Genomic DNA, 14,564 nt, shown 5'->3' with positions numbered 1-14,564 from the left:
GCGGGTTCGATCCCGGCCGCGGCAGTCGAACTTCGATGGAGGTGAAATTCTAGAGGCCCGTGTACTGTGCGATGTCAGTGCACGTTAAAGAACCCCGGATGGTCGAAATTTTCGGAGATTTTCACTACGGCGTCTCTCATAGCCTGAGTTGCTTTGGGGCGGCAAACTCCATAAACCAAACCAAACAAACCATATTTCCAGAAGTTGAACTTTTACGGGACACAACGACGGCCACAGTTGTGAGAACACTCAGCGCAGTGTTTGGAAGGTAGGGATTGCCGATTGAAGTCTACACAGATATTGCGCCACACTTTGGGAGTCATGAGTTTGAATTTTTCGTGAAGAAATACGATTTCAAACACATCACGTCCAGCCCGCAGTTTCCTCACTCAAATGGCCTCGCAGAGGAAGGCGTCCAGATAGTAAATAGAATTTTGAAAGCATCCGAAATGGCGTCCGACGTCCGATAGACGTCCGAAATTTCTGACTTGGATAGCTCAGTTACATGAGCAGCCCGCTAGAAGACGACCAATCACCTAGAGAGTTACTTGAGAGGCGGCGACTTCGAACACCGCTACCAGACTTCGAAGTTCCAAGCAAGTCCGTAAGAAAGCATTAACAGTACCGATACCCAAGACGTTGTCTTCCTGGGCTTCAAGGAGGCCAGGTTGTTAGGGTACGTGGAGACTGTTGGTCACCACTCATCAACAAAGGTCGTACCAGGTTGCCACCGAAGCTGGTCGTGTTTTGCAATGCAACCGACAACACCTGCTGGTCACAGCTGAGCCTTCCAGCATTACACCTAGTGATGACGACATGTCGGATGACGGCTGCGAGAGGGATCGAGCTACCATGCCAGGTCTAACCATGTGCTCAAAGCGCAACCACAACTATAGCCTCGACACCGACACCAGTACCGAGAACATCCCAGAGAGAAAGAAGAGCACCGCAGCGCTTGGGATATGGCGACAACTGTGTGGAGGTTCCGTGATGGAACTCGAAACCATCTGAAGTGTGTAAACATTTCTATTCATGTGAACAGTTTTGTGATATGTGTGATTTCTGTTTGTCATTGCAAAGAAAGAAAGGGAGATGTGTCATATATGTAAGCCAAGTGCTACGCGGCCCGGCGTTCTGTGCAAGGCGAGTGCGACGCATGCTCGCGTTCTGTCTGCGGCGCGCATGCTCGGAACTTGTGTGCCCTTTGCAATCGCGGGTAGAAAACCAGCACGAATGAACGCCATGGCGTTGTTCTTGTGCGGAACTGGTTCCGACTGGCATTCTGCCGACGCAGCTAACGCTACAATTATCGCGGTAAGAAGAGACTATCAGCCATTGCTGTTTCCTTGGGCACGGCTCTTGAGTTACTGTTCGTGACGCGAGAAACATCTGTTGCTAGGAAAGTTGCTTAAGGAACAATCTGCGAAACAGCGCTGGCAGACAAAGGGTGAAAACAAGCACGGAAGACAACTGCGCTGCCTAAAAACACTACTTCCGAAGGCAGCCAATCCGCACCCTTTTCTGCAGAACCGGAGGGAGCGATAAGCACACGCAATAATTCTTTCCGTGTTTGCACTTTACTGATCTTTGCGCGCGGGTATTACTCCCTCCGGTTGTCTATAAAAAGGCGCGGATAGGCTCCCTTCAGAAGTAAATTTGTTAGTCCTAGATAGGTTAACAGATCTAGATAGCTTGAGCACTTGGTGCAGTGTCTGGCAGATGGAAATAAACAGCGATAAAATCAAACAGATGAATTTCTCTGCCCTTTTTAAAACTTCAGCAAACCCCTAAATTAAATAACAGTGTCATTTAGCACTCATCAACATTCAAATATTTAATCGTTATTTTCCTGGACCAAAATTGGCATAGCGACATAGAATATATCACTAGCAAATGCTTGAAAAAATTAGGCCCTCTAAACGTCTTACATCTCTAGGTAACCCTTAACCAAGCTGCAGGGCTACACACCTCTAACTCGGGTATCATTCGAATATTGTTCGGAAGTATGGCATCCTCACCAAATATGCCTTCCCAGCTGTATAGAATTAGTTCAAAATAAGGCAGCACGCTTTATTCTGCAGTCTCACTCTCCATACCAAAACGTTTCTGCAATAAAACAATCAAATCTTCTGGACCTCAATACACGGTGCAAATTCTTCCGCTTATTGTTGTTCCACTCTCCCTGTTACAACCACTCACCTTCCGCAGGCAGGCACATCAGGCCAGCACATCACATATGATCTCGTACCGATCACACGCAATTCTCGCCCGCACAAAGAAATATCAGCATTCCCGGTTAGTCTTGTCTATAAGGGAGTGGAATGCTTTACCTGCTAGCATTGTGGCTATTAATGAATCACCATCGTTCAGTTCATCGTTACTAACATTTCTGCAATCAAGCGCAGCATTGAAGTCTGTTTGAACTTCCGCCTTGTACCCGTGCTTAGCCTTCTCCGTGTATACCTGTATTATTTTGTTTATTGCACACCACACCATAGGCACGATCTATAACACCTACTTAATATGATAATTCACGCGGTGCTCTTTCATTCTTATTTTTCCTAGTAGTAGTAGTAGTAAAGACTTTTATTCGACCATAATTTATAGGCCGAGCATGTCGACCGCCTGGGCGACCAGAAGCCGCTGTTCTTCTTCCCCTTCAGCGCCAAGCCAGTCGAGCCAGGTGGTGATGGATAGAAAGGGTGGGGGGAAGGAACCCGACTGCTGAGCAGCCGGGCAATAGAAGAGGCAATTTTTCCTATATTTGCACTTTTTTATGACGTGCACTCTTGTGCACTTAACAGTACCTCTTGATGGGCTACTTGGTGGAACATTGTCTAAGAAAGGTAAAAAAAGCGCTAAATTTGACACAAACCACACAGAACGACGGACAAGACGGGCGCTGTTAGGCCAGCGGACAGGAGAGCGCCCGTCCCGTTCGTCTTTTTTTGTGGTTTGTGTCAAATTTAGCGCTCTTTCTACCTTTGCAGAACTCTTGTGAATTTTGTTATTTGCTCTGCTTCCCCCCCCCCCCCCCAAATAAACAAATATATAAAAAATAGTTGGTGGTGTATGTAAAGGATTATTCTGCATTTTAAGCAATACCGTCCAGCGAATAATTAGCCTCTTGTTAAGGCACAAATTGTGCTAATGTCACTTAAGGACTTTTACTGAAGACCAGTAAACAAGTTTCACTAAGGTGATAAAGCGTAAAATGAATCGAGAATTGCGCAATTTCAGAAAGCTGGAAATTGTTTCTGGGTGCCCGAAAGGACACTAGAGATATACACACATTTCTGCGGGTGTTAGAGGAAAGGGACTATGTAGACACCGTGCTAGAGAAGTTAAACTGCCTCTCTGCTTATGAAGTTCCTAATGTACTCGAGCGTGCCGGAAGCACATAAATTCGTGAAAACCGACTGCTTAATCAGAAATAGGTGTGTTAAAGAATTTAAAAATGATGAATTGATTTAGTTACATTCCTTTACCTAAAATTTATGCGCTAACGCTATAGTTTAAAAATCAGAGAAACATCGGACTTCGTTCAACCATACGGCTACCCGGTACAGCTATCTCGTATGACTACAAAGGAATGCTGCATAGAAATTACTCCCCATCTTTGGGCCTTCCCTAAACATTTCTCATAGCTGCATAGTTTTCAAAAAACTTCGTACTTAAGGGAACTTGGTTAACTTAATTGGTAAATCGACTGCCCTGGACTGGCAATGGTCCCGGGATTCGAACTCCGTGTCAGGACGAATTCTTTTTTACTACGAAATTTCTCTGAAACATGTATAGCTCTCGTTTTGCAGACGTATGACTGCGCTATCGTGTATGCCAAGAGCAATTATATCCTCACGACAAACTTACTCCATCATGCCGGATTCTTCTCGACTAGTCCCTTACATAGCTTTCATAGACTAAGAAAATATATACTGTAAACTGCTTTCTCGTCGAGAATAGGCATGTTAGCATGAAATGTATTTTCAGAAAAGGTATCGCGCTTCTTTCTAGCGTGGCTCACAGGTGGCGGAATTCGCCTCCCCCTCCTTGTAATTAGTCAGGTCCTTGGCCTGCTCAGCATGAGTTTCTGTCTCCTCGTCTCCATTCTCGAATCAGGAGCGTCCACATTTTTTGTTAGCTTGAAAAATTGCAAAGGAAATGGCGCAGTAATTGCCTCATATATCTCGGTGGACACCCGAATCGCGCAATAAGGGAATGGAGGACTGAAAGAAGAAAGGACGAAACGGGTGCCGTAGTGAAGGGCTCCGGAATAATTCGGACAACCCTAGAGGTCTTTAACGTTCACTGACATCGCGCAGCACAGCAGCGCCTTTGCTTTTCGCTTCCATGTCCGATATTTACTTTGTCCCTTTACTCATTCGCTTCACTTGGAGTATCATATTTATATACAGGCTCATGATCTTTCCATCATTCCCGATAAGCGAAATCGCTGTTCACCGTGTAAATGCAGTAGGCGGGCATTGCGTTAAAATATATGAAATACGGTTATTTGGCAGAGCAGAAATTTCAAAAAAATCTATAAAACATTGCCGTTGTCATCATCATCATCATCAGCCTTACTACACCCACTGCAGGGCAAAGGCCTCTCCCATGTCTCTCCAATTAACCCTATCCTTTGCCAGCTGCATCCACCCTTTGCCTGCAAACTTCTTAATCTCATCCGCCCACCTAACCTTCTGCCGCCCCCTGCTACGCTTACTTTCCCTTGGAACCCACTCCGTTACCCTTAAAGACCAGCGGTTATCTTGCCTTCGCATTACATGCCCTGCCCAAGCCCATTTCCTTCTCTTGATTTCGTCTAGGATGTCATTAACCCGTGTTTGTTCCCTCACCCACTCTGCCCGCTTCCGATCTCTTAACGTTACACCTATCATTTTTCTTTCCATGGCTCGCTGCGTTGTCCTTAACTTAAGCTGAACTCTTTTCGTTAGCCTCCACGTTTCTGCCCCGTAGGTGAGTACCGGTAAGATTATGCTGTTGTACACTTTCCTCTTGAGGGAAATTGGTAAACTGCCACTCATGATCTGCGAGAATTTGCCATATGCGCTCCACCCCATTCTTATCCTTCTAGTTATCTCCCTCTCATGATCCGGATTAGCTGTCACTACCTGCCCTAAGTAGACGTATTCCGGCACAATTTCTAGGCTCTCCCTGCCAACTGTGAACTGTTGTTCCCTTGCTAGGCTGTTGAACATTACCTTGGTTTTCTGCATGTTAATTTTTAGACCCATCGATCTGCTCTGCCTTTCTAACTCGTTGATCATGATTTGCAGTTCACCTCCTGAGTGACTCAACAATGCAATGCCATCAGCAAATCGCAGATTATTTAGGTGTTCTCCATTTATTCTTATTCCCAACTGTTCCCAATTCAGGCCTCGAAAAACCTCCTGCAAACATGCGGTGAACAGCATTGGCGAGATCGTGTCTCCTTGCCTGACACCCTTCCTTATTGGAATTTTATTGCTGACTTTATGGAGGACTATAGTAGCTGTGCAGCTGCTATATATATTTTCCAGTATTTTGACATAAGGCTCTTCTACCCCCTGATTACGCAATGCCTGTATGACTGTTGAGGTTTCCACTGAGTCGAATGCTTTCTCGTAATCAATGAAAGTTATATAGAGAGGTTGGTTATATTCTGCGCATTTCTCTATCACCTGATTGATAGTGTGAATATGATCTATTGTGGAATATCCTTTACGAAAGCCTGCCTGATCATTTGGTTGATTAAAGTCTAACGTTGCCCTGACTCTATTAGCGATTACCTTAGTAAATACTTTGTAGGCAACGGATAGTAAGCTGATCGGCCTGCAATTTTTCAAGTCCTTGACGTCTCCCTTCTTATGAATGTCTCTCCAATTAACCCTGTCCTTTGCCAGCTGCGACCATCGTATCCCCGCAAACTTCTTAACCACATCTGCCCTCCTAACTGTCTTCCGGCCCCCTCCTGAGCTTGCCTTCTCTTCGAATCCACATCGTTGCCCTTATGGAAGAGCAGTTTTCGTGCCTTCCAGAACATGCCCTGCCGCAGCCCATTTCTTCCTCTTGATATCGATATGATTATATTTCATTTCTAAGGTTTTAACGTCCCAAAGCGACTCAGGCATGAGGAATGCCGTAGAGAAGGGCTCCGGAAATTTCGACAACCTTGGGTTCTTTACCGTGCACTGACATCACGCTTTTTGTACTATTTCAACTAGGATGTCATTAATCCGCGTTTGTTCCATCGCCCAATCTGGCCGCATCCGGTCCCTTAGCGTTACACTTATCATTTTTCTTTCCATGGCTCGCTGCGTTATCCTTAACTTAAGCTGAACCCTTTTCCTTAGCTTCCCTGTTTGTGCCCCATAGGTGGGTGCCGGTGAGATGAATCTGGTGTATTCTGCCCTTTTTAGGGATATTGGTAAGCTGCCATTCATGATTTCAGAACATCCCTAACCAGCGGTTACTACCTGCTCTAAGTAGACGTTTTTCCTTACCACTTGCGACTGATTGTAAACTGCTCCATCTTGATTGAAGGACAGCACAAAAAAGATGAGACACTTGAAGGAACACATCTGGGGTAAACATCTTGCGAAGCGGTCAACAGCTGCGTCATGAAAGCATTCCATGGGCCATCGGAGCAATTGTCACTTGACGCCGGCGCACTCCCGTCGAAAAGCGCCGACGGGATTCCGCCGTAGCACTGGGCTTGGTGACTGTGCCAGTGCACGGACCACTAATCCGTTCACTCCCGCTATGCAGATGGTTTACTGCGTTGTGCGCCTGCTGCTGCCTGCGCTTGCGCTTGCGGCATCGCAGACCAGATCGGAATGCGGAATCACCGCTCCTGGAAGCTACGGACCCACTGCCCGGCTCCTACCTGTCGGCAGGCTGCAGTTCCTGCCTAAGCCGCATGGGGCACACTGGACAGCGGAACTCTCCAAAGCTTCGGCTGCCGCATCATCGTCGACAGCAACGAGTCTACCAGCTATAAAGGAACAAGCACCCTCGGCGCAATCCTGTGGGCTTGGTGACTGTGCCAGTGCACGGACCACTAATCAGTTCACTCTCGCTATGCAGATGGTTTACTGCGTTGTGCGCCTGCTGCTGCCTGCGCTTGCGCATGCGGCATCGCAGACCAGATCGGAATGCGGAATCACCGATCCTGGAAGCTACGGACCCACTGCCCGGCTCCTACCTGTCGGCAGGCTGCAGTTCCTGCCTAAGCCGCATGGGGCACACTGGACAGCGGAACTCTCCAAAGCTTGGGCTGCCGCATCATCGTCGACAGCAACGAGGCTACCAGTTATAAAGTAACAAGCACCCTCGGCGCAATCCTGTGGGCTTGGTGACTGTGCCATTGCACGGACCCCTTATCAGTTAACTCTCGCTATGCAGGTTGGTGAACCTTACGTTATGTTCGCAAAAAAAAACGAGTAATTATTGTCAGGTACAGCTACTGAGCCCACGGTACTGTGTTACTATTATTGCTGAATGTGTTGATGTAATGCACTCGCTACTACTCCAAGCTGGAGATATTGAATCTAACCCTGGCCCTTCTACTGAAGCCCTTCTCCCGGAATTGCGTAGTCTGACTAGCGGTCAAGCGAAGGTAATTGCAGAAATACAATTCCTGAAAGCTCAACTCGGCAATACTGACAAAACAATAGGCAAATTCAAGGAAAGACTAACAGATCTCGAAAATCATTATCAGGCATTGGTACCACTGCGGGAAGAAATTGAAATCATGCGCATTGACACAGAGCGGACTACTTTTCGACTTTCGGAGCTGGAAGCCCGTATGGATGACGCCGAGAACCGTTCGAGGCGGCACAACCTAATCTTCTACGGCATCCCCGACCCCTCCTCCTCGGAAACATTCGCAGAGACAGAGCAGTTGGTCGCAAACCTTTGCCGGGATAATTTACAGTTAACCTTGGAACCAAGGGATATAGAGCGTGCGCATCGCCTCGGCCGTCCCTCATCTGGTCGCTGCCGGCCCATAATAGTAAAGCTTGCATCACACAAGACCAAAGCTGCAATATTGTCAAATGGCCGGATGCTTAAAGGGACAGGTTATGGCATCGGTGAGGATTTCTCGCGCCCAGTCCAAAATGCGCGTAAACAACTTATTGCTTTTGCGAAAAGCAAGAACAAGCCATTTTCCGTCCGTTTCAAAACTCTGTATATGAACCAAAAGCGTTACGTCTTTGACGAGAGTACTAACAGCATCAAAGAATTATCATAGCAGACGAAGCACCAAAAAAAGAAAGAAAAGAACCGAGCATATGCTGTCTCTAGCGATGCTCTTTCACTTTCTGCAATTCACACTAACATCCGCAGTTTTCTTCAAAAACGTGAACGTATATCTAGCATTGTATTGTCCTCTAGCAGTAATCTACTAATACAAACCGAGACGTGGCTCACTGACGACGTGAGCGATACTGAAGTGCTATCGGACCTACCGAACTTTCGTGTGTACCGCAATGACCATGCATCTACGCGCGGTGGTGGTGTACTGATTGCATTCCACGAACGATTGTCTTGTGCAGTCATCAATCGGTCACAGCTGGAAATATTGTGGGTGACTATCCAATCACGCCCACACACCGTACTACTAGGCGTTTGTTACAGACCTCCCCACACTACTTACGAATTTTGCAACCAGCTTAACCAAACCATGTGTCAGCTTATTGCTGCTCACCCAAATGCACACATACTACTATTTGGCGATTTTAACTTCCCGCAAATAGACTGGCACACTGACAATTTGTGTTCTTCGACAGGAGTAACCGAAGCCAAGAACTTCCTCGATATCTGCCTCAATTTTAACATGACCCAGCTGGTTTCTGAAGCAACACGTGTTTCACAGGATACATCCAATATCTTAGATCTAATATTAACCAACAACCCCGAAAGCCTTTGGTACATCCATTATCTCAAAGAAATAAGCGACCACAAAGTAATTCATGCTGGCTTTTCTTTTCGACAATGTCCGAAATGTACAAGAAAACGATACAGTTGTATGACAAAGGCGATTATGAAGCGATAAATGAGGGCCTTTGCACATTGTTTCCCACATTTCAGACAACTTTCCACCACCATAATGTTGACGCCAATTGGACACGTTTTAAAGAAAAGCTGAAGCAATTAACCGATAAATTTGTACCTAAAGTAAGTTTCAGAGCCAGTTGTCACAAACTGTGGTTTACGAAAACATTAAAAAGGCTTGAAAATAAAAAGAAACGTCTGTTCCGGGTTGCAAAGGTTAGAGAGCAACCAAAAGCATGGGACAAATATTATGAAGCAGATAAATACTACCTTTCTACTCTACATCAAGCAAAGCACCCTTTTTACCACTTAGAACTGCCCAAGCTACTAAAAACTAATTCCAAACAGTTTTGGAAAACACTGAAAGACGACGAACCGCGAGACATTGTACTCACCAGTGACCTGAATGAAAGGATTACGGACGTAGACTGTGCGAACTTGTTCAACACCAAGTTCGCTACTGTCTTTTTCTGATAAAGGGACCGCACCCCCATGTTTACCTTTGCTTGACTTTCATTCTGACATGCCAGCGATAAATTTTTGTGAAACTGGAATTTCATCCATAATAGAAAATAATAAATTATTATCTTCTGCTGGAATGGACGAAATTATTACCAAAATCTTGAAAAACACCAAGCGCAACGTCTCACTTTATCTCACCCTAATTTTTTCACAGTCACTTTCTTCAGGAGTCATTCCAGGCGACTGGAGGACAGGGAAGGTCGTTCCTGTTTCAAGTCAGGTAGGAGAAATTCTCCACTAAATTACCGCCCTATCTCTCTAACAAGCGTCCCCTGTAAAATCATGGAGCATGTGATCTACTCCCACATAATAAATTTCCTTGACAGAAATCACTTTTTCCATCTTTCACAACATGGCTTCCGAAAGGGGTTGTCATGTGAGACACAGCTTGCAGTTTTTCTACATGACATCCAGACTAACCTGGATAGTAACATACAGACAGACGCGACCTTTCTTGATTATGCTAAAGCGTTTGATAAAGTGCCTCACCAACGATTACTTGCGAAACTCTCCCCGTTAAATTCATCCTACTGTCTTAACATGGATTGCAGAATTTCTTACTAATCGATCGCAGTACGTTGTGATAAATAATCGCCTATCCACACCGGTTCCAGTAACGTCAGGCGTCCCCCAGGGATCGGTTCTTCGCCCGCTCCTATTCTTAATCTATATCAACGACATACCTTTCCATGCATCCTGTAATATGCGCTTGTTCGCGGATGACTGTGTTATCTACCGCACCGTACTTAACACTTCGGATCAGATAACCCTACAAATTCACCTTACTAATATTTCAGAATGGTGTACCACTTGGTTAATGACACTAAACGTTAACAAATGCAAAAGCATGTCGTTCACCCGCAGCCATAACGCTCGGACATTTGCGTACACAATTAATAATGTCACTCTTAAATCAACTGACACTTTTAAATACCTCGGTGTCACTGTATCAGACGACCTCAACTGGCGTACGCATGTGCATACCATCATTTCAGCTCCTAACAAAACTTTAGGTTTCCTAAAATGTCACTTGTGGAAAGCCCCAAATCACGTAAAATTACTTGCCTACACATCACTTGTACTACCGAAACTAGAATACGCCTCAGCAGTCTGGAATCCGCATCAAGCATATCTCATCGACGCTCTTGAAGCGATACAAAACCGCGCCGCTCGATTCACCCATTCGTCGTACTCATATGACGTAAGCGTCACGTCACTGAAATCACTATCTGGGCTTCCGGACCTCGTTTTAAGTCGGCGCATTGCTTCCCTCTGTCTTTACCACAAATGCTTTTACAGTCCTATCCTTCATCAAGCACCATATATCACGCCCGCAGCGCGCATATCATACCTGAGGAGCCACTCGCTGCAAGTTTCACGACCACGCTCACGAACATCAACATTTTTAGCCTCGTTTTTTCTTCGCATGGCGGCAGACTGGACGGCCTCCCCGCTGCCATTGTAGACATCATCTGCCCATCCGTATTTTTACAACATGTTACTGACCATCTCCAATTACATTGTACATTTTTCCTTATATGTGTTGTTTGTATTTACATACATGTATGTTGGCCTACATATATAGGCTTTGATATGTGTAAATACATGTGTGAATATACTTGAGTATGTATACTATGTATGTGCATATATATATATGCGTGCTTGAACTTTACTTGAACTAGTGTTAATCCAAATCTTGTACCCACCCCTTATGTAATACCCCTGAAATCGGGGGTCTTTAAGGAAAATAAACTGAACTGAACTGAAGCAACGCTGCCAGTGAACAGGACCGGACACTGAAGGATGAAAAAACAAAAGACGTTGCTTAACCACATCGTATCGCTGCTCCCATGCCCACAGATAGCATAGCGATGATGCATCCCATTTATATCTTCTGCGATGGTTAACTTCGATGCCGATCTGGGGTAAAAATCTTGCGAAGCACTCACCAGCTGCGTCATGAAAGCATTCCATGGGCCATCGGAGCAATTGTCACTTGACGCCAGCGCACTCCCGTCGAAAAGCGCCAATGGGATTCCGTCGAAGCACTGAACTGGATCTCAAGCAACCCTGCCAGTGAAGAGGACCGGACACTGAACGATGAAAAAACGAAAGACTTTGCTGAACCACATCTTATCGCTGCTCCCATGCCCCCTGGTGGGGTAGCGATGATGCAGCCCATTTATATCTTCTGCGATCGTCGACGTCGATGCCGATCTGGGGTAAAAGTCTTGCGAAGCGCTCACCAGCTGCGTCATGAAAGCATTTCATGGGCCATCGGAGCAGCTGTCACTTGACGCCAGCGCACTCCCGTCGAAAAGCGCCGATGGGATTCCGCCGTAGCACTGAACTGGATCTGAAGCTTTATGGTTTTATGGTTTATAGGGGGTTTAACGTCCCAAAGCAACTCAGGCTATGAGAGACGCCGTAGTGAAGGCCTCCGGAAATTTCGACCACCTGGGGATCTTTAACGTGCACTGACATCGCACAGCACACGGGCCTCCAGAATTTCGCCTCCATCGAAATTCGACCGCCGTGACCGGGATCGAACCCGCGTCTTTTGGGCTGGCCGCCGAGCGCCATAACCACTCAGCCACCGCGGCGGCTTACTGGATCTGAAGCAACGTAGCTGCCAGTGAAGAGTACCGGACACTGAAGGATGAAAAAACGAAAGACGTTGCTGAACCACATCGTATCGCTGCTCCCATGTCCACTGATGGGGCGGCGATGATGCAGCCCATTTATATCTTCTGCGATCGTCGACGTCGATGCCGATCTGGGGTAAAAATCTTGCGAAGCGGTCACCAGCTGCGTCATGAAAGCATTCCATGGGCCATCAGAGCAGCTGTCACTTGACGCCAGCGCACTCCCGTCGAAAAGCGCCGATGGGATTCCGTCGCAGCACTGAACTGGATCTGAAGCAACGCTGCCAGTGAAGAGGACCGGACACTGAAGGATGAAAAAACGAAAGACGTTGCTGAACCACATCGTATCGCTGCTCCCATGCCCACTGATGGGGTAGCGATTATGCAGCCCATTTATATCTTCTGCGATCGTCGACGTCGATGCCGATCTGCGGTAAAAATTTTGCGAAGCGGTCACCAGCTGCGTCATGAAAGCATTCCATGGGGCCATCGGAGCAGCTGTCACTTGACGCCAGCGCACTCCCGTCGAAAAGCGTCGAAGGGATTTCGTCGCAGCACTGAACTGGATCTGAAGCAACGCTGCCAGTGAAGAGGACCGGACACTGAAGGATGAAAAAACGAAAGACGTTGCTGAACCACATCGTATCGCTGCTCCCATGCCCACTGATGGGGTAGCGATTATGCAGCCCATTTATATCTTCTGCGATCATCGACGTCGATGCCGATCTGCGGTAAAAATTTTGCGAAGCGGTCACCAGCTGCGTCATGAAAGCATTCCGTGGGCCATCGGAGCAGCTGTCACTTGACGCCAGCGCACTCCCGTCGAAAAGCGCCGATGTGATTCCGTCGCAGCACTGAACTGGATCTGAAGCAACGCTGCCAGTGAAGAGGACCGGACACTGAAGGATGAAAAAACGAAAGACGTTGCTGAACCACATCGTATCGCTGCTCCCATGCCCACTGATGGGGTAGCGATTATGCAGCCCATTTATATCTTCTGCGATCGTCGACGTCGATGCCGATCTGCGGTAAAAATTTTGCGAAGCGGTCACCAGCTGCGTCATGAAAGCATTCCATGGGGCCATCGGAGCAGCTGTCACTTGACGCCAGCGCACTCCCGTCGAAAAGCGTCGAAGGGATTTCGTCGCAGCACTGAACTGGATCTGAAGCAACGCTGCCAGTGAAGAGGACCGGACACTGAAGGATGAAAAAACGAAAGACGTTGCTGAACCACATCGTATCGCTGCTCCCATGCCCACTGATGGGGTAGCGATTATGCAGCCCATTTATATCTTCTGCGATCATCGACGTCGATGCCGATCTGCGGTAAAAATTTTGCGAAGCGGTCACCAGCTGCGTCATGAAAGCATTCCGTGGGCCATCGGAGCAGCTGTCACTTGACGCCAGCGCACTCCCGTCGAAAAGCGCCGATGTGATTCCGTCGCAGCACTGAACTGGATCTGAAGCAACGCTGCCAGTGAAGAGGACCGGACACTGAAGGATGAAAAAACGAAAGACGTTGCTGAACCACATCGTATCGCTGCTCCCATGCCCACTGATGGGGTAGCGATTATGCAGCCCATTTATATCTTCTGCGATCGTCGACGTCGATGCCGATCTGCGGTAAAAATCTTGCGAAGCGGTCACCAGCTGCGTCATGAAAGAATTCCATGGGCCATCGGAGCAGCTGTCACTTGACGCCAGCGCACTCCCGTCGAAAAGCGTCGAAGGGATTCCGTCGTAGCACTGAACTGGATCTGAGGCAACGCTGCCACTGAAGAGGACCGGACACTGAAGGATGAAGAAACGAAAGGTAGACTTAAATGATGAGGTAGATAGAGGAATTATTTGGCCTTTCTTGACTGCGAAATACCACGTATGCTAAGAACACGTAAGTTAATATGAGGGATAATAATATTGCCAAGGAGAAAAATAAATGATCGGCGGAAATCATCCTTAACATATTGCAGTCGTCAAAAGAGTTTACAAGAGAACAAATAAAGTGATGGTTTATTCACTTCCGAAGTTACAAAACCACTTCGGTAGAGCAGAGCACAGCAGGTGTTGTTTTAGGTGAAAAAATTCAAACGGCTGTCTGGGCCTGTCTGTCTCCACCCCGTTGTTGGCGGAGGGGAGGGGGGGGGGGCGAGATAACCGGAGAGCGGCGTCCCGTTGTGCCTCGGCGTCTCTCGGTGCCCCCCGCTTCTCGTCGAAGAGGGACAGCGTAGTCGGCGCTGCTCGGGAAATGTAGACCGCCTCAGAACTTGGACGGTCAGCGCGGCTTGCGCACATGTTTAGAAGATTCAGAACGCGTCTGTCAACAGCAATATGTTAGACTAT

General features: G+C 47.2%; 1 pseudogene; it reads left to right on the top strand.

Moving 5' to 3' along the window:
• Positions 1–6,762: 6,762 nt before the first annotated feature.
• On the top strand, positions 6,763–8,254 carry LOC144124437 (uncharacterized; annotated as a pseudogene).
• Positions 8,255–14,564: the final 6,310 nt, after the last annotated feature.

Source organism: Amblyomma americanum, chromosome 3, assembly GCF_052857255.1.
Source record: "Amblyomma americanum isolate KBUSLIRL-KWMA chromosome 3, ASM5285725v1, whole genome shotgun sequence".
NCBI lineage: Eukaryota > Metazoa > Arthropoda > Arachnida > Ixodida > Ixodidae > Amblyomma > Amblyomma americanum.
The sequence above is the reverse complement of the archived record's forward strand: the minus strand, read 5'-3'. Positions and strand labels throughout refer to the sequence as shown.